At 36.2% G+C, this 20,548-nt stretch overlaps 1 protein-coding gene across 3 annotated transcripts in view; it reads right to left on the reverse strand.

Moving 5' to 3' along the window:
- LOC139151860 (spermatogenesis-associated protein 20-like) overlaps positions 1-20,548 on the reverse strand; it is a 119,539-nt gene that overhangs the window by 23,194 nt on the left and 75,797 nt on the right. The gene's annotated exons all lie outside the window — the stretch shown is intronic.

Raw genomic sequence — 20,548 nt, forward strand, 5'->3', positions numbered from 1 at the left:
GTACACATGCAAATGATCTAGCCGATCATACCTAAAGTTCACTAAATGCCAATCATATGAAACCTCTTTCGAAAATGCTGAAACTGATCAGTTTTAAAGAGCACATTTCTGCTTCCAAATGATTACTGGTTTCACAATTTGTGAAACTTACACATAATATATTCCTCTGCATCTTAAAACATTTTTGTGACAACTGCATTCAACCACCAAATATCAAGTGGAATGATAAAGGCTGAAGGGAGATTATTCAATATTTAAGCAATAATGCACCCCCTCCCGGCCCATAATGGACGAAAGCAAACTTTGCACGACATAATGTACGAGGCGAAGCCGAGTACATTATGAAGTGCAAAGTTTGCTTGAGTCCATTATGGGCCGGGAGGGGGTGCATTATTGCTATTATTTTATAGTTTTGGCAATGCCAGTGAATTTGTAGTTGTAGAAAACGAATAAAAAAGGAAATTTAAACTGAGTTTGAAGCCAGTGAGCGTCGTCCAGCATGATCGGCCCTGACTCCACACTGCACAGTGCACTGCACTGAACACGCACGTTCAGCACAAAAAATGACCAGCACTTTCAGGGTTCATTTTGAATTGAAAAACGATGTATTTTCGAAGGAAATGAAAAGTAACTGCATCCCTACCGTCTATATCAAACTTGAAACATCACCTTTAAATATCATGCCATTCAAAAAGTCGACACGGTGAAATGCCAGAGATGGAGAAAACGGAATGTTCATGCATCGACATCAGTATGATCAGCGAGCTGCATATTATCAGCTGATCAATACGATCATTATTATATCGCTAGTAGTACAGCATTCATTGCTAACGATATCAACAGAGTTCAACATTGTTATTCAAATGTTTATATTTCAATAATAACTGTGTCTATGAATTTAATTTTCGATGGCTTCTTGAGAAGAGCTATTTTATTTTGGCGAACGACAGAACTTGACGTAAATGGGTGCTTGAAAGATACAGTTGACAAACACACTGGAGGGTTTCAGTACCGTCGCGATATCGAGAACAATTAAGGCAAGGTAAAATCACAGACATGGAGAAAAAACGATGAATGAAAGTTGTCTCCGATTACAGTCAATGCATCAGAATTAGGTGGCCGAGATGTTAGATCAACGGAGAGTCCACGGTCGTCATGATTGTTGGTAGTAGCTGACCTTGGACCGAGACTTTGAATGGCTCCGTAGTATGTCCGTAGACACTTCCGGTTTTTTACATCCATGATGACAGCAAGCTGCCGTTGTTGGCTCGTTTACGGCTGGTTCGAGTAGCCTTTCACGCTTGCATCGTTTACATGGCCACTGACATGCATAATATGCCATGTGTCAAACCCAGTATCGTCTAGGAGTTTGCAAACGTACTGAGTTCTGTTTCACCTATACGGCAACGAAGCGAACCATGTTGTAAACAAACGTAGTAATACAACCAGCGTATGCTGAGCGCCAGCCAGACAGACGACAAATGCGTGCGCGAGGACTCAAAAAATGTGATAAATCGTACAGTAAGACATTATTATCAATATTGTGCACGATTATTAAGATTTATAGTTTTGTGTATTACATGGTTTCTCCGATATTTTCCCTCCTTTTAAATGCGCAGTCCTTTTTTCGTTTTCCAAAAAAAAATTTGCTCGCTGTGGGGCCGCAATGCTGAATAATGGAATACATTATCAGTAATAATGTATGGATATGACGTCACAAAATTCACTGGTATTGACAAAGCTATAATATAATGAAATTTACAGCTATGAAATTATTCCACATAACTCCAAACTTATCATTCAAGAGGGGTCAAAACTTGAGAAATGTTTTTTTCAGAACTTGAAGAACATTTCTCAAATATGGAAACAGGTAATTCTTTAGTACAGACTTCTTTTCCTTTGAGGCGTTACCATCTAAACTGTATACATACAGACAGTAGTAATTCACATGCCTAGAACACAGCCTCTGTGACTACCTCAGGGCATATGGTACCATCTTAAGGGTTAATAGAGGTTTTAGAATACTTAGGATTCTACGATTCTTATCCAGGAAAGTTTGCCGTAAGCAATGTAGATAGACAAGTGACCTGCTCCAAGCTAATGCTTTGTGTAGCAAATTAAGGTGAGAATTGTATTAAATTGGGAAAATAATTTATCAAAACTATGGGAACTCTGTCTCGGGGAATTCAGAATGTTGATTGTGGCAGGTAAATATGAAAGTCACAGGGAAAATAGAATGGCACAGTGTAAAAACTGCTGTTAGAGAATAAGACTTAGAAAGGGAGGCATTATCTGTGTGTGTGTGTGTGTGTGTGTGTGTGTGTGTGTGTGTGTGTGTGTGTGTGTGTGTGTGTGAGAGAGAGAGAGAGAGAGAGAGAGAGAGAGAGAGAGAGAAAGAGAGAGAGAGAGAGAGATACACAGGGGTCCTGAAGTCATGGTCACCATTTACAAAACTGCAAGCTTAGTGCAAGTCCATAAATCAATAAATCTGACTTTAACATACAAAAATGTCATTCTTATACATTACATAATTAGTGAAGCCATGCCAAAATTAGACATAAATCAACAATAGCTTTTATTTGTAAACCAAAGTGAACAACGCATTATCATCTGTCACCTTCATATTCTCTATTTTCAGAATGCTACAGCCATTACAAATACCCTTGTACAGTTAACTTCAAGGGCTTCCTCCAGTCTGATACAATGTTACCAGGCAACATGAAAATGGCCGATACCAGATGATATCCATGTTGGAGACCTTGATGACTTATGCAAAATAATAATGAGAAATTACTAACGTACGACAGTAAAGTGAAATAATCTTATCACCGGGCATCATCACAAACAACATGATATTTAATACGGCACAAATGTGCAAGAGATTATTTTCAAAGACTGCAGGTACAATTTTCCGGCCTGATGCTTGAGTGAAGATTTCTCTACCCAAGGATAAATATTTTATCTGGGAAACCCATCAGCTAAGTGGACCTTTAATGTGGTCAAGATGATCAATTTGTCCGTGATGTGCCGGATGCCGCAGACAATTTTCAGGGAAATCACAGGGAACAATTGCATAAGCAAATGCATGAATAATGTATGAATACATGATCGAACACCGAATTCACCAACCGTTGAAGTATAGTACTGAAGACAGTGCAGCTATGTAACTGTGTAGTTGAAGCTATACATTGAGAATGGTGGTTGACTTGTACAAACTGACAGAGAAAACAGCTGAATGCAAACATTGTATTGACTTGAGAATTCCAAGATCAAAAAATCTGAAAAGATCTGAAAAATGTAAAATGACATTTCGAAGAGAGCATTGTTAAATTTTGAAAATTTTGTTTCCTAAAATGAACAGAACAAGGAGCATAAACAGTTGAATAATGTCTTATGCATTGAAGTTCATCTTTTGATTTTGTTCACAGGAATGACAAAAAGACTGAGCAGATATTTGAAAAGTCTGAACTTAGAATTGTTATGCTGAGGATTTAAATCACATAGTGCAAAGATAATAAATGAACGGGATTTGATGAGGTGTAAAGTTTGTTTGTAGTCATTTTAATGAGGATTACAAAAATATTATGCGGTTCACAGATTGAGGGAATATAGGTGACACAATGTTGATTAAAATTTTTATGATCATAATTAGCTTAGAAAAGCTGATGGCTGCCTTGATGGTGAAGAAATAAACCTAATGTATAATGAGATTCACTAAACATCACCGAGATTTCTGTGAGGGCTTTTTTCCTGGCTGACCCAGGAAGTGACCTTTCGCAAACACCTTGCGGCAACTCAGCAAGGATAGGTGCCTTTCAGTCTGTGGAAAGTTTCTATGCAAATGTGGTGATTTTAAATTATTCATGAGTACAGCTTAGAAGTGCCATACATGCATGTGACAATAATATGTAGGATTGTGTATTTCTTTTGAGATCTCAAGAATTTTCATGGGATAGAGAATTTAAGATAGAAACGATTTAAGGGATGGACCATTAGATCTTGGGAAGGGGGTGGTCAAAAACAGAAGAAAAAAAAAATTTCAGAGCAGAAAGTTAGGAGAAAAAAATCTTCAAACTAGTTTGCAAAAAAAAAAATAAAATACATAATTATGCGTAAAAAAAAAATCTGCAACAGTCTTTAAAATCTTGAATTTTTTTAAGATTTTACCGACAGGAAGCAACTTTCTGTATTTTAGTACATCCTCCAGGCACATTTTTAATTTTAATTTAATACATTTAGAGTGACTGAATGCACTATACTGGAAGTTGTGATTATCTTATCTTTTCAGGACTTTTGTATTCTGATCACTTGAAAATTATAAAATTATAGAGCCTGTTTTCTACTTGTTTCCTGCGTATAAACCAAGCAGGTACACTAGGTAAAACATTGAAACTATCGTATGGTTGTCAAGACAGGAAGTTATATTTGCCTTTTAAGATCAAGGTGAACAGATGCAGGCCACATCAGGTTCATTTTTTTTCACAGCATTTTATTGCAATGATGAATGCAAGAATGGGCGAACAAGTAGAAACACGTCAATAATGATAAAACAACATACCAAGTCATTATGTATTATTTTGCTTTTAAAAAGGCATTTTCAATTCTTTTTTCTCAAGAAAACAGCCTTAAAAACAACAGCAACACATTTTTTAACATTCAACAATACACTACGTAGAATGCCAGCTATCCAACAAATCCCAACACAAAAACACACAAAAGGGTTGAACTTTGAAGGTTTCTCTATAGCAAATACTGAAAAAATCTGCATGACTAATCGTTTGTGTGTAGCAAATGCTGAATGACAATAATCTGAAGAATTTTTCCACCACAAAAAAAGAGCATGATTTTAAAAAAATCTTAAGGGACTTATGTAGCAAATTTCAAAGAAATTGGACAAGCCCTTTCAGAGAATACAGATTTTTTGACCATAAATGGCATAAATTGCCCTAAAAAAACAAATACTGAATGAAATTTCACATCATCTTACACACATCAAATCAATTTGGACATGCTACTACAGAGAAATAGATGTTTTGATCAAAAAAGGGCAAAAATTGCCCTAAAAACACAAATATGCAATTTCACTATATTTTGCAAACAGCTTCTCAGCTTGTCAAAATCAATTGTAAATCATGAGCAGTAGAAAGGGAAGCCAGGAAACCCAAATAGTCAATTTTCAAAACTATAGGAGGCTACTGAGGAGCAAGAAGACCGTGTTTCAGAGGAAGATGTGTAATCTGAAAAATATACTCCCCAAGTCCCACCAAATAACACCATTTTAATCTCTATTTTTCAAAAGCTCCAACGGCAGGAGGGGGACACCCCACTCCTGACCTCCTCCCGCGGCTGCTTGCGCGGTCGCTTGTGGTGCTTCGCAAGACATCTGATGGACAGATGGACTGCCATTGGTTGTGCAAGAATCAGTTTCTGATTCCACCACTTCTTCATTTCCTTCTGTTCCAGTATTAGGCAGTACTGTTGGACATTCAGTGCGCAAGATGATCTGCAACATTTCGCGAAATCTATCAGCAATATAAATCACTAGGCCATATGTATGTTGGGGTTACAGCACACAATCTTATTTGCGCTAGTGGTATGGATGTACATTGTATCCTCAGACAGCGTCAAACTAAAAAAAATTATAAATCTGAAAATTTACTCAGAAAAAAAAAATTAGCACAGCTTTTCTCATTTGGAAAAAAATTTTTTTTAGAAATTTACAGTTGTAAAAAAAAAATTTTTCACAATTTCATTGTGACCACCCCCTCCCAAGATCTAATGGTCCATCCCTAAACAAATCTATTGGCCATCTTGTAGGCTGAACTTGAAACATTTGTTCAATTGAGTGATAGATTAAGTTACACACTTTAATTGATGGATGATATGCAATCTTTCTTTCATCTAGCCAGAGCTCACATTGTTTTGACAGATGGTCAGTTAGGCCAGACCAATGCCATGGGCAAAATCCACATTCAGAAATTGTGATCCTAATTAGACAGCTGAACAGGCTTTTTGTACACAAATTATGCAATCAATAATTTCTGTTGACTTTAGAGTAGTCATGTATATAAGAACTTTCACATTTTACATGTACTAATATAATCATTTGTATGTTCACTGTACTCCTGAGTGACCTCTTGTGTGAATTTTTCATGATTTAACTTTTATATGTAACATACTGATTTCTAATTTCTCCAATATAAGTAATGTATGCCATCAGTGTAAAGTATGGACATGCATATCTTTCATATTAAATCATATTTGAGTACCATGAGTGGTTTTAATTTTCATTTTACTATGCAGCTACTTTCTTTCATGTCCTATGCTTTTCATGGATATTGAGGATCAACATTACAGAGAAACAATAAGTTTGAACACGGTCCTCTGTGGAGGGACTGTGGTTTGAACTTCTAATGGTATTTTTGAAAAACTTTTTGGTAAATTTATTCACCAGTCTATGATAGAAGCCTAAAGAAGTATCAGCTTATCATTTTCAGTTAACACACGGAGAAGCAGCGTCTACAAAATGCAAAATTTCTGGCACACTTCTGCCCCGAGCCGCTGTCACCGTGGTTATCTTTAGTTATTTTGTTTAAAACCTCAATATCAACAAACATGTTGGTGAATTATAATCATGATTGTGCAAATCGATGAACCCCTGATGTGCCTGGAAGGTACTTTCTGAACAACATACAAGTCACAGTATCACCTATTGTGTACAACTTAGATTTTTCTCTCTTATGATGACATATAATGGTGATTACCATTTTGTCATGTGCGCTGGTGTGAACAATTTATTTGATAAATAGATACACATTCCAGAAACATTACCTGGGAAAAATAATTAACCTTCAGAGGCAGTTTTACTAAATACCATGTCATGTTTCCATATTCTAAATTGATGATTTCTATTTGAAATTTTATTAAGGCTATTAAAGATTGATAGGATTTGATAATTTTGATGATAGGAAGGTTTGTGACAACTATACAGCTCCATATGTAAATTAGCCCATAGCTGAAACTTGGCCAATCACAGCTCTGTTTCAGATTCTGTCCATTTCATTCTTGTAGTTGGTAGATGTGTGCACTGTACAGATACTGCAGTCTAGGGCTAGGCCATTACAAGTATCAATTTTTCGATACAGACACTCACATTTCTTTTTTCCACTTATATTTTCTCACTTTGTTTGTAACCCTTCTATTTACAGTAACTAACCTAGGATTGCACTTGACTTCTTATTTTTGGCTCGTAGATATGCGATCAGCTTGTTGTGTATCGCTTCTGGAAATGTAATGTAATAACTGCAAGAGCATCTCTCATCAACGCAATTGAACTCAAAGTTGGATATCACATTTCAGATGCAATACAGGATGATATTCATACATTCCGTTACTGTCCATATACCAGCAAAAGTCATAAATCATACATCATAAACGCATACCTACCTATAAATGAAACGAGTAGGCTATTTTGAAAATGGGATCTATGAATGTTTAATATTGAATATTTCGTCCTGGACAGTTTGAAATGTCTGTCGATCATTCAGGAACCTGATCTGAGCATCTGTCAACTGCAAGACACACACTAGACGGAGCATTTACCTCTAGCCATGGTCCTAATTATTTACCCACAACGTGATCTAAAGTGGTATTAAAGAACAGTAAAAAGTAAAGTTTGAGAAATAACCTATGAAGGATCTCATGTGCTCTCTAATAACATTTACCAACTGGACATGATTTGAAACGTCAAAAACATACAGTTTTTTTTTGTTTCTAAAACTTACCAATAAACACAATCCTACAATTGTTACACACATCAGAACATTGTTGAAAGTTGATCTGAGTTGACAATGTTTTGATGAAACTTTTTATCAGATATGTCAAGCAAACCTCTTGTTCATTTATTGAACAGCTATATTATATTAGCTTATAAAATGCAAGATGGTTGTGTGTTCACACTCTGTCTCTTCAAAGCTCACACCTTTCACGCCTCTTTCTGGTCCTTTTTTATCACACGACCTTCCTTCATCAATTCCACTGATGCATTGATGAAGGAGACTGTTGTCTTCCAATGCTCATGCTAAGTTTCAACAAGTTGATCTAAGTGAGCTATCAAAACCACAACTTTCTTCTAAGTCAAGACTAAACACAGCCTTAATTCACTTTAACTACTAGAGACGATTTGTCTTGGGACAATGAGAGGGGAGAATAATTGTAAAGGTGCACAGAGGAGAGCGGAATGAGGAAGGTAGATGGTGAAGGGGAATGAGGGGTGGAAGAAGAGCCGGTAGGACTGACGGAGTGTCCTGGAAAGGTATGGGAATAGAGGTACAGTAAAGACAAACAGCAAAATCCTAGGTTGGAATACAATCGAATGGATGATTAGAAGTCTGCTGTGACTGCAATGTATACTTGTATTTGAACTTAATGCTGAAAACAAGTTGTCCTCTATATTGGTTTAATATCAATGTCACATTTACATCAATGAAAGCATACAGAGAGCACTGACTGCTGTGTGGAACAAGTCACGACAAATGAGTACAAACAATTCAAAGTCAAAATAGCCAAAACCACATCTGATTCAATAGAATAGACTAAATGGAATTTCTATAGAAAATCTCTACAATGGCTTTCATCTTTATGAAAGTTAAATTGCTGACAGAAATTCAAGCAAATCACAGAATGAAAGAAAACATGAAGTGCACATGTACACTGAATGGAATTCAATCTGGACTTTCAAATACAGTACATGACTATTTTCAAAAGCATCGGGATCTAATACCTGCAGGGCTGTGATTCAATTCTTAATATATTAATTGTCAAGGCCAAAGTAAGGGTCACAAGCATTTCAAGTATTATTAGATACATATCCTTAGTCAAGTGATTGGTCTGCACTGTCAAGTTCATTGCTGTATTTTTCTACAGAATTGAAATCTACATGACATTGTATGATTTTGATTGATATGTGATGATTGCATTGATATCTGATGCACTGATTATTATAATACAGAAACAAATGAAACATTCAAACCTTCCGTACAAGTTTGCTTCAAAAAATGGAATCATGAATATAAAAGTGAATCTGTTGACAAAACAACATAGGTATTTTCATGAGCAATTGAAAGCAGAGTTTTTATTGTAGCCTACTGAGAAACCGATCGTTAAATGTACATTGCACACACATATTGAAATATACATGCAATATACATGTACGTGCACGCATACATCAGAGAGAGTAAAACAACTAATCAGGTATTAAAAACAATAAATAAAACTGACCAATCACCTTTTAATTTAAGAACTGGTATATATCCCATATACCAATTCAAAGAATGGGTACTTTATGCACACAAGTAATCTTTAGAGAATCTTTTAAATCCTTGCAAAATCTTCGAAGCTTGATTGTAGATGACATATCTTCAAATAAATTCTTTGCCTTTTGATTACATAGGCACCCAGAGCAAATCACATATTCGGCATTTAATGTTTGCTATTGTTTGAATGACCTGTGATATGAATTCTAAAGCAGTCCTTGACAACTTTTCCTGCTTCCAAGATGCTGCTGATGAAATAATTAAAGTTGTAAACACAACAGTAAAAAGTGTGTATTGTGCCAATGTACTGCTTTCACACATTTATTTTACCTCAATTGAGATGCATAGCAAGACGTTGAAGCTGCTAAGTACCTGCCTTCCCCTAGGAATCAGCAATATGCCCTTCTGCCCACTCATAAATATCAGTGTCTCCAGTCTACCTTATGAACACCTATGTCACAGTAACCTTCAGGACTCACAGCAAACACCATACACAAGGCGATTAAAGACCATCTCCCTGCACTCTGCAATTTCCACCTCCTAACTTTAGACATGCCAACAGAGCTTCATCGTGAACCAGACAACTACGTCAGAGTTCTTATGTGTTTTTGATTTGTCAAGAAATACTGTTTCTTATAGGTATTAACAATGAACAGAGATTAATCATACATGATACAAGTGTGAAACATGACAGCAATGCTAGGCTGTGGACACTGAGGTTTGCACGCGGTGAAAGAAGCAATTGGCTCATTTGCATAAATTGCTGGTGGGCACTAAAATTTGCATCAAGGCAAAGAATGCACCTTGGAGATAAACATTAGAAATTTCAAATTTTGACAATACTTTACCACTACCATACTACTTGCTATACTACTTGCGTATCATTAAATCTTACAGAATTTGTTTCTCTAGTGCTAAAATTTGCACAGTGACCACTGATTTTTATTCTTGAATATGAAATGTTTTCTCGAGGAAAGTTTGAGCAAAGATTTAAAACTGTCGATTTTGAGGCACATGTTACCTTAATACAGTATTGACAAAAGTAATTATAATTCAAAAGAAAGTTACCATGTACTAATACTGTAGTATTGGGGTAAAATTAGTGGTTCCTGTATGGAATCTCCAAAATTAATGAAATCGTTCCGGAATCTCCTCATCTGTCCATAGTCATTGCTCACGTTTGTCTAATTCTGTCAATCACTGATAGAAAATTAACAGTAGATGTTTGCCCAACCACTGATAAAAGAGAACAAAAGCACCTTTCTGAATGACTTTGGTTGGCTGTACTTGACTAACAAAGACCATGTCACAAAGATATTGCTGCTCTATAGTCACTAGATTCTCTTGGTGCCTACATGTGTGTAACCTGACCTTAGCTCTCCTGTAAGATGATAAGCAGTTGGAACATCTATATTTCATGTTCTCAATTGTATCAGATGAATGTACCTGTGCTTTGCCACCTACTACAAGGGTTAAGTCATCTGCAGTCTGCTGCTTACATGAAGATGAAATTACCGATGCGCTTTGGTGCTCCCGTACTGAAACCGTATTAAATGAGGTCAGCAGGGCTGAAAGTAATCAGCGAAATTTATTTCAAATGGGGCTGCTTCTTTTTTAAAGCTAAACCTGATGTGTTTTTCCTTGTGAAATGGTGCCCCTTGCAATCAAAGTGTGCTCCATTTTTAACATACTGGATGAGTGCATGGAATTCAGGACAAATTTCTCTTCCAGTTGTCAATCTCAAATTGAAAACATGAATCCCATTTCTAAAGGCAGGCTGCCATAAAAGAAAATCATAAAACTTTATAATGGTATTATGACAGTTTGTGTGAAATTTCTTGAGGGAAATGTTATAAAGAGTATTATCTCACATTTATTTCTTGCCTTTGATATTTATCAAAATATTATAACACTCCCCTATGTGACTATATGATATTGATGGAAATTTTAATATAGACTGCCTGATCAAATCAGAATTATGGTGATATGTGTATATCAATTTAGACAAGTGTGTTCACTTGGAAGTAATCCTTCCCATTGGTTTCAAATGAGGTATGTTTAATATTCAAGGCTGTTTTTATCCACGAAATTTTTCCGCTCAACCAGAGAAATAAGTCACCACTCGATGAGTGACAGAGAATACTGATGTTTTTATTACCTGACGACATTTTGGAAGAACAAACGCAATCTTGTGCCAAGGGATGAGCTCGACTAACTGAAGCCTAATGATGAATAAGGCGCAATGATGTCAAATGTCAGCTAGGGACCTTCAAAAACTTGAGATCTGCTCAGGGAGGAGAGATAATGAAAACAGGAAATCGGTCCAATCAAGCATGCTAACATCTCGCCCAGGGAATGTGTACCTGGCATTTAAATCTTCAGGGTCTATCTAATTCTCGCGGGGGCAGTTTTGATATTGAAGTAGTTAGCTTGAGTGTTGATGCACGGCCCTTAACGAGCTGGAATGAACCGAGCACACACTGTAAAAATGCTTCACTCTGGAATTGGATGATAACAAGGAAACTGGGAGAAAGAAATGATTATATTTATAGACATGGAAGGAATGCTCCCAGGATCTGGGTTACCTATGCTGTCAATAACACAGAGATGAGTGTCTCCAGTTTCTCATTGGTTAGAGGAAAAAAGTATAGAATGTTTATATCAGCCAGCTGGGGGTCATCACGCTCTAAAAAATTCAATGTAATTATAAGAAAGCTTATATGCCATTACTGTTATTAATTGCATAGATAGATTCTTAGTTTATTGATTTTCAATCAGCTGTTGCATATGAATCAAGTCTACTGAGCTCTGTACAGCGAGCTGAAGGCACAATTTATGACTGATGACCACGTGGCATAAGTACTATACAGTCAGGGAGGAATGCATGAATGCTTGAAGAAGGCCAGAATGCTGAATTCATATGCAGTGACAGGCCACAACTTAATTGGTTGTTGTCCCTTCCCTAAAACAAGACTGATATTATTTTATAATAGTCATGATGTTGCAATGTCAATGTGCCAACACGGATGAGACATATTGGTTGTGTGTTTCACAACAGTGACAATTCTGCCTTGGAAACCAAAGTCAGCTTTGTCTTGGTGTTGAATTGGGTGATATTGTTGCCAAAGGAGGTGACCGGGTCAACTGGCAAACATCTCTGCACACTGATTCAACAGTCACTGCTCATATATTATGCCAAGAGGTAACCTTACCAATGTAACAGTCACATGTGTACATTTTGTAGGTCATGTGGGCAGGAAGGCTATCTGTAAACTAAAAAGCAGGAGTCAGCCCCAATACGATGTAACTCATATGTCCATTTTGTAGGTCATCTGGGCAGGATGGCTGTCTGAACACTGAAAAGCAAGAGTCGGCCGCATTACAATGTAACTCATCAATCTCACTGAAAAAGCATGGTACTGACCTTTCCATATCAAAAACGGCACATAGCCATTTTTCATTCAAAGAAACCACTGAGCAGAATACCTTGAGGTATATCCCCTGCCAGGACCAAAATACTTTATTGTTCACGGAACAAAAAAACACTATGAAAGTTGCAGGCAGGTTGGACATATATTCTGAAAAAACCCCATAATGTGAATCACCACCAAGGGGATTTTTTTGAAAATATGACAAATTCATGAGAATAAAATGCAGAGACGTTCACAGGTTAAAAAGCATCTTGCTGTTCAGCTCACGGATTCAGGTGTTCCGACAGACACCAATGAAATAAATATTAGTGTACCAGGAAATAGTGAATCACTCGGAATGCCATTTGACTTCCTTCACTGCAAAAGTGATTGAATGGAAATCCAATGAATGGAGGCCAGCTGACAATGTAACTGCCTGCCCACAAGGGTATTTACATCACTCGGCAGACAAAGCCTGAAAGCTGTCCATATCCTGGCCCTAATGACTAGGCTCCATCTCAACTGAACATTAAAATATTCTATGCTTTTCAGGGCGAAAGAAATATCAGCTTTCATCAATATTTTTTTTATGTTTGAAAGCAAAGAGAAGGCTCAAAAACATAGGAATTGGTTGAATGTATGCTGGTTGAAATTGTCAAATGGGGAACTTAGATCAGTTTAAAAGCATGTTAATGAGTATACACTGCTCTCTGATACTGATCTTTGAAAATCATTTTAAAAGTTGAATATCAATGAAAACGCTTGCATTAAATTTTTGAATTATTTTCTACATAGCACTGAAATATCAAACATACTCCAGCAAATAATTAAAACTTAGGGCCAAAGTCCCTGAAGCTACTATAGACATGGATACAAAATTAAGTATTTCCTGAATGTATGAAATTATCTCACTAAAGTCATCCCAGGGACCTGTATACCAAATATTAAAGCTGTCTGACCAGCGGTTTTGAAAAAAACAAGCGATCTAACAGTCAACAGAGCTCCGCTGTGTTATGTTGAGAATAACTTTTTGTGACATATGTGTCGATGACGAAGGTGGATATCTTTTTGCTCATTTTCGGAGAGCCTGACCAAAAATGGCAAAATAAGCTGCAAAAATACAAAATTGAACATTTAATGATAATTCAATATATTCCATTATGATAAACCCTAGGAACCTGTATACCAAATATCAAAGCTATCAGAGGAGTAACTTTTGAGAAACAAAGATTTTCACCAAAAAATGGCAAAAATTGAAGATTTCATCAAATTCCAATATATCACACTTAGATAACCCCTAGGAACCTGTATACCAAATATCAAAGATATAAGATAAGTAGTTTTTGAGAAACAAATTTTTCTACCATAAATGGCAAAAATTGCCCCCAAAATACAAAATTGTAGATTTTATCATAATTTGAATATATCATATTTCAATCATTCCTATGAACCTGTATACCAAATATTAAACCTGTTAGACAAGCGGTTTTGATGAAATAAATTTTTAACCAAAAATGACAAAAAACTCCCTAAAAATATAAATTTGCATATTTCATCACAATTTGAACAAATCTAAATTAGGTCATCCCTAGGGACCTGTATACCAAATAATAAAGCCGTCTGACCAGCAGTTATGAAGAAGATTTTTAACCAAAAATGCCTTTTTTTACTCTAATTTGCATATTTTCAACAGTATCAAAAATGAAAAGAAGATGGTTTCTCATAATCATATTTTGCATCTACACAACAAATATCAAAATTGTAAGTACTGCGGTTCTCAAGATATTTGAGTGGACGGACATCCTCACAAACGGACATACATACATACATACATACATACATACATACATACATACATACATAGATTGACGATGGACAGATACCTATCCCAATAGCTTCTATAGACTATAGTCTATAGTAGCTAAAAATTTAAACAATTTTTAAAGGAAAGACATTACCTAGTCCCAAAAAAGGCAATAAACTATTGTTACTTTGCAAATTTAATAGCTCATGACGACAAGTATTATTTCTGCTACAACAAGTGATAAATGTACCTAATATACAGAAAATACACAGTGCTAATGGCAATTCACAGAACGGCCTTGATTCACTGCTTGTATTCCCAGCTGTAGTTGACTTCTTTCTACCATAAACAGCTGTCATGGAAAAAACTCTCGTTGATCTTTCCTGTCCCTTTAATTGACTTTTTCAATGTTTCTGTTGGTTCATTGGTTGATGTTTGATGCCACCCAGTGCTTGTTTTTACAAGAAAACACTGCCCTCGGGGAAGGTGTGGAGTTGGGTACTCCATGGAGAGGTTGTCTGCTGAGATGATGCGTGTCCCTGAACCTATCTAAATAGATCATATCACTTGTAACCTTCCAAGTCACAGCAAAACCTCTCTCAAGCATTCACTGGCCAATTGTCAGAAACATGCAGTGTCTGGGCTTTCTGTTTACAACTCCTCATCTTGCATCAGTGTGTATTTTCTGCTTTAATCAGCAAACAGCGATTCTTGTCCTATAGATTAAAAGCTTGCATACTACCGAGCAAAATGAAATATAAATAAAATTCAAATGAAATTCTAACTTGATTATATAATATAGCTTCACTTTCTTGTACCAGCACAATTGTGATGTGATCCAAATGACGTAGCAAAGATTGTTTTGCTGACAATAATAATAGGTATATTGTGTTGCCTGATATTACAATCTTGTATTATAACAGAGGCATGCACTTCTTGCAGTAAGCATGATTCCGCTATCCATTCACTGAAGAACTGACATATTTTAAGCAGTCTGTTGCACATAATAAGTAATCGCATTCACTGTTGTAGACATAATCTCTCAAAGTCTTCTCCAATGAAAGTCATTCATTTTTATACAAAAACAAGCATATTCAATGTTTTTAACATTCATTTTGCCTATACCTCATTGAGTAAAGCTTCAGTCTAGCTAAACATGAAGAAATCTAGTTCTATTGTTCAAATTCCAAGAAAGAATATATCTGGTCTTTCACATATAACAAAGACGTCTTGCAATATTGATGAAACAGTATGATCGTTGGCACAATTGAATGGCTATAAAATATTGAAAATATTGCTCTATCTGTGAAATCGTATATGATGTGATATCTTGATAACGTACACATCACGATCAGCCGATCACGGCTCAGATGTGCCTGGATCCTTTTCAGCCTGGTTTCCCTGTACACCTATTCTATTGCATTTGAGCATTTACAACATGCATTGTCATTCCCAGGAAACAATTGACCTATGACTATCTGCAATATATGTCTCCACACAAATACCGACATGTATTGGTACCTGACAGGCTAAACATCACTGACAGCAGAATTTCAATGGTCGCTGCATGGCTGGAAATAACAAAGAAGAATAATACACTGAATCAAAGCCCCTGATTCAAGTAGTTTACTGTTTCCACTGAGTGAACATTAAACTGCTATTAGTTGGACATTAAACGTTTTCACAGAGGATACAATCACCTCTGTCATTGCCAGGATTAGGATCAAGTTCATCCATCAATGTCATTGACTGGCGGGCAAATCCTTGCTGAGTCTTGTATTGACATATGGTCTGCATCAAGACGGTGATTTCAGCATTTGTGCTCACTTGCAGTGTTTAGAGATTTTTTTTTTTGTCAAAGTGTCGGTGAACTTGAAAGCAACAAAGTATGTGATTGTGAATATTTGCAATTCTGAGCTAATTCTTGTGGAATTTTACAGATCTTGTTTTCTACACCACAAAAGTGTGCTTATCAAACACATGTGTTGAATATGTCCTTGGTAGCATTGTATCATGTACTTCTACCAATGGGAGCTGTTGTATTAATAGCATGTACAACCGATGTACAAGACATGTATATGCATATACATGCATGAACACATGTACACAACCTTCTATTTCTTCCCATGAGGACATAAATGTCGATGTCCTTTCTGCACGATGCCAACATTCAGTTTCCAAAAATTGAAATAAAATGGTATTCTAGATTTGTGATTTTCTTTTCCAGCCTTTTTTCTTACTTTATTCTGTTTTGTTATATTTCCTTAAGAATATTCCGATACTCAGCATTCAACTTGTAAATAAAGCATTATTGTGAACAAATAAAATTGACATGCAATTTAAATTCAGTGACAGTTGAAGTTTATACATTGCAGACATCCATCATTCTGAACACATTAAAACTATATACCAATCATAAACCATGCGTAATGTTGCATTGAAAGATATCTGAAATCTTAGGTTAAAGAGTTGTATTTCTTCTTTCATATATTTAGGAAAAATCAGCTTATAAGCACACACAAAACAGACTGCTACACTTGAACAGATTTGTACAGATAGATGGTAGATAATACAGATTTGAAGAAGCAGAAAAGCCATCATTAGATACAACACACCACTGACACTAATATTAAACCAGCCTTTTAAAGGGACAATAGCCATAACTTTTGATATCGTATTCATTATCTTTATTCTAAATAATACTTTCTCTTGCTCCTTCCCTACAGCATTTTGAAATGTGAAGTAACGGCCCTGCCGACCGAGTGCATGGTGTACAATATGCAATGCAACATTTGACAAATGAAATTTGGTTCAAACTAAACTTCGGTTGTCAACACCAACATTGAATAATAGGGGTGGATCATTTGATATCCGGAGTCTGGAAGACTGATGAGGTAGCATTATTTTGTTTTACCTATTGTACATTATTTTTGTCCCGCTCTCCCACTTTTTTTGGTCAAGCCTTCTCTGGCTCATTTTTTTTACTGACATTTGCTGGAAATCTTTTTTTAAATTTTCCAGGGACCCCCTGGATATCAAATCGTCCACCCCTTATGCACAAATAGGTTGTATTTACATGCTAAAAGCTGGGAAATTTTAAGCTTCTGTGGATGTGGAATAAGAAACTGCATTTTACAGAAAGAACAAAAATACTAAAAATTACCTCAAAAGATACTGCAAATGGGGTTTTAATTCTGGGCATTGGTATTTATTTTGCCAATATTTTTGATGGCTCGGTTGTACGTCAATCACCTTCCTAGGAAATGAGGGTCATACGGTCATGACTGAAACACCCAATAAAGATACCACATCCATCATTACCAGTGTGTAAATCTAGTCAATATATTCTAGCAAGATTACAAAACATCAACTTTCAAGGCCAATGTTGCATTTTATAGCTTTTATTGAGACATAAACATTCCAAATAGCAGGATCACCTTTTCCTGTTTTACCTCATTTTTGAAAACAAGTGGCTAGAAACATAAACATGAACTTGACTTTGGCGACAGAAATGTTTGTTTTTAAGATTTATAGTCCACTGGATCATGATTGATTGCTGCAGACCCCCAGACTGTGTGAATTTTTCCAAAGCGGGGGAAATTGGACTTGACTTTTATGTCCCTATTCCATTCCAGACCATCCTGAACGAGACACATGAAATAGTCCCTAATGGTTTCCAGAAATGCATCACTTTAATAAAGTCATCACTGAATAACGTGCATGCTCTGTGGTTGGGATTTGATGGCTTTGATGAAAGCAGCGATGACAGACAGTCACTGCACATGGGGGTATATGCAGCAAGTGGCTGGCATTTTGCTTGGAGGAAGTAGTAAAGTATTAACGCTCACCGCAGTCAACACTGTCAAGTTTCTAAGTCAGTCAGGCTAAGAGGGTGTCCTTCATCCCAATGTAAACTAAAACCAGATTGCATTACCAATCACATGAGAGTTGACCTTAGAATGAACCAGGACAATTTGAATTACAGCTGGGTTTCTAACAAACAAACCATGGTTGCCTCTCTTGAGAAATCTGTTGTTTTTCTACATGTATTTCTCTGTGCTTCTTTGTAAGGAATATTTAACAGAAATGATCTGAGTGTTTGAAATTACGAGAAGTGTAGACAGGTATCTTTCTAGCAATGTAATTTTGCAATGTAACAAAACACAGAATAAAAATGGCGGTGAAACCAAAATAACTGATGGAACTTATTAGTTTAAAAATTTATGAAATTCTTTCCAGACATCGTTCGATAAATAGGAGTTTTAGACTGGTAATTCTGTTTGTGAAATATAATTTTAAAAGCATACTTATAAAAGAAGTGAATGAATAAAATGTATTTTGGATTCCAAATATGCACATGTATAGGTCACATTGGAACATGCATACATTCTGCCGTAGATAAATGCCTTTTACTATTTGACCTTTTTCCATTTGATTGGGATAATAAAACAAATTGAAACAAGGTTGGAACAGAAGATAGATGAGCCATGCACATGACAATTAATCAGCCTGACATACAATGTCTGCTGATGTTCTTCAGAGTTTCCTATCTTCAAGGATGTCCATGCATGCCGGTAGCACTGTTGCAACCTTGACTGTAAAAACATCCATTGCTGCACCTGGAGATCACTGGGCCAAATCTTCCTGTAAGTTACGACCAGATCTGCCTAGGCGGCCCTCCTGCAGCTTTGTGAAGCAACCAGACCCTCTATGATTATATTGATTTGTAAAACTGTTCAGCGGGGGCCCATTTTCTTCAGTCTTGCCTTGCTGGGATTTAAATGGTCAGATAATCTTACAAAGCTGTTCTCCTTGGCTGTTTTGCTTGTGGCACTGCACTGCCCACCACATCCAAAAAGGAATTATCAAATTCACAGGTGGTAAAGTGGCCAAGTAGTGTAGTTATTTTAGGCACAGCCTTCTTCCAAGATGATATTTAGTGCGTGTACGTCTGTGTCGGTTTACATATTGCCTGAGGGATGATGACCATTGGGGAGTAACAGAGAATGCCTTGGCTAATGTTTACAAGCCAGTATTGATGAAGCATACATTATGGTTTTATATAATTTAGAGGTTCATGAATATTCTCTATGGATAATGAGTCACTATCTCCAAATTTGCATACTTAGACAATACTAATTAACATACTTTGCATAAATGCATACTAATATGTCATGCTTCAAGCATTCAATGCCGAGGAATGATTTCAGAGTGAAAGTGAAGTGACCCTGAAGTTTACAACGGAAATGCTAACAAGACTGCAAAGAAATCATATCTGGCATTTATGCCATAACTGATGGCCATGATGATATCTGCTGTTCACCACGTACTACCGCTACTTTTAGAACTTTATGAGTTTGATGCCCTTGAGAATCATATTAAGTTCGCTGTAACTGCAGAATATAAATACACTTTGAAATTCTAAAGCTGATGACAGAATATGATGTAGAAGAGATCTACTCATGAGAAGCGAAAAAATTGACCAAATCGTTGGACATCATGGATCAGACAGGTGATATTGAGTTTTGCCATTATGCAATAATTGATGACCGAAGATACCAGTTAAAAGAACAAAAAAAATCACAAATAACACAAAAAGCACCAACTGAATAATTGTAATTCTTTCAAAAAGATTTGATTTTAACACCTTGTGCTAAAAAATATCCCAGTACATATTTCCCAGATGCATAAAGGTATACACACGGACACATACCACAGTCTCTTTAATAGTATACTCCACTGACATGCAACTGCCCCAAGCGCAATCCTTCAAGATTTGTACATGAAACAATTCATACAATCAACAACAGCATAAAATTTTATGGACGGCAAATTGCATTCCTTTCCACTTTAGAATGTATAGCTCAGATATTGTGTCCACAGTAACGACAGAACTGACAGAAGCAAAATTTATTTTCATATTTACGGATCGTTCAGAATAACCTTTCTGTGATAGAAAATAAAATTAGCTGGTACTGTTAAACACTAATGTACATTCAGTATTGTATTTAATATGGTAT

Source organism: Ptychodera flava, chromosome 15, assembly GCF_041260155.1.
Source record: "Ptychodera flava strain L36383 chromosome 15, AS_Pfla_20210202, whole genome shotgun sequence".
NCBI lineage: Eukaryota > Metazoa > Hemichordata > Enteropneusta > Ptychoderidae > Ptychodera > Ptychodera flava.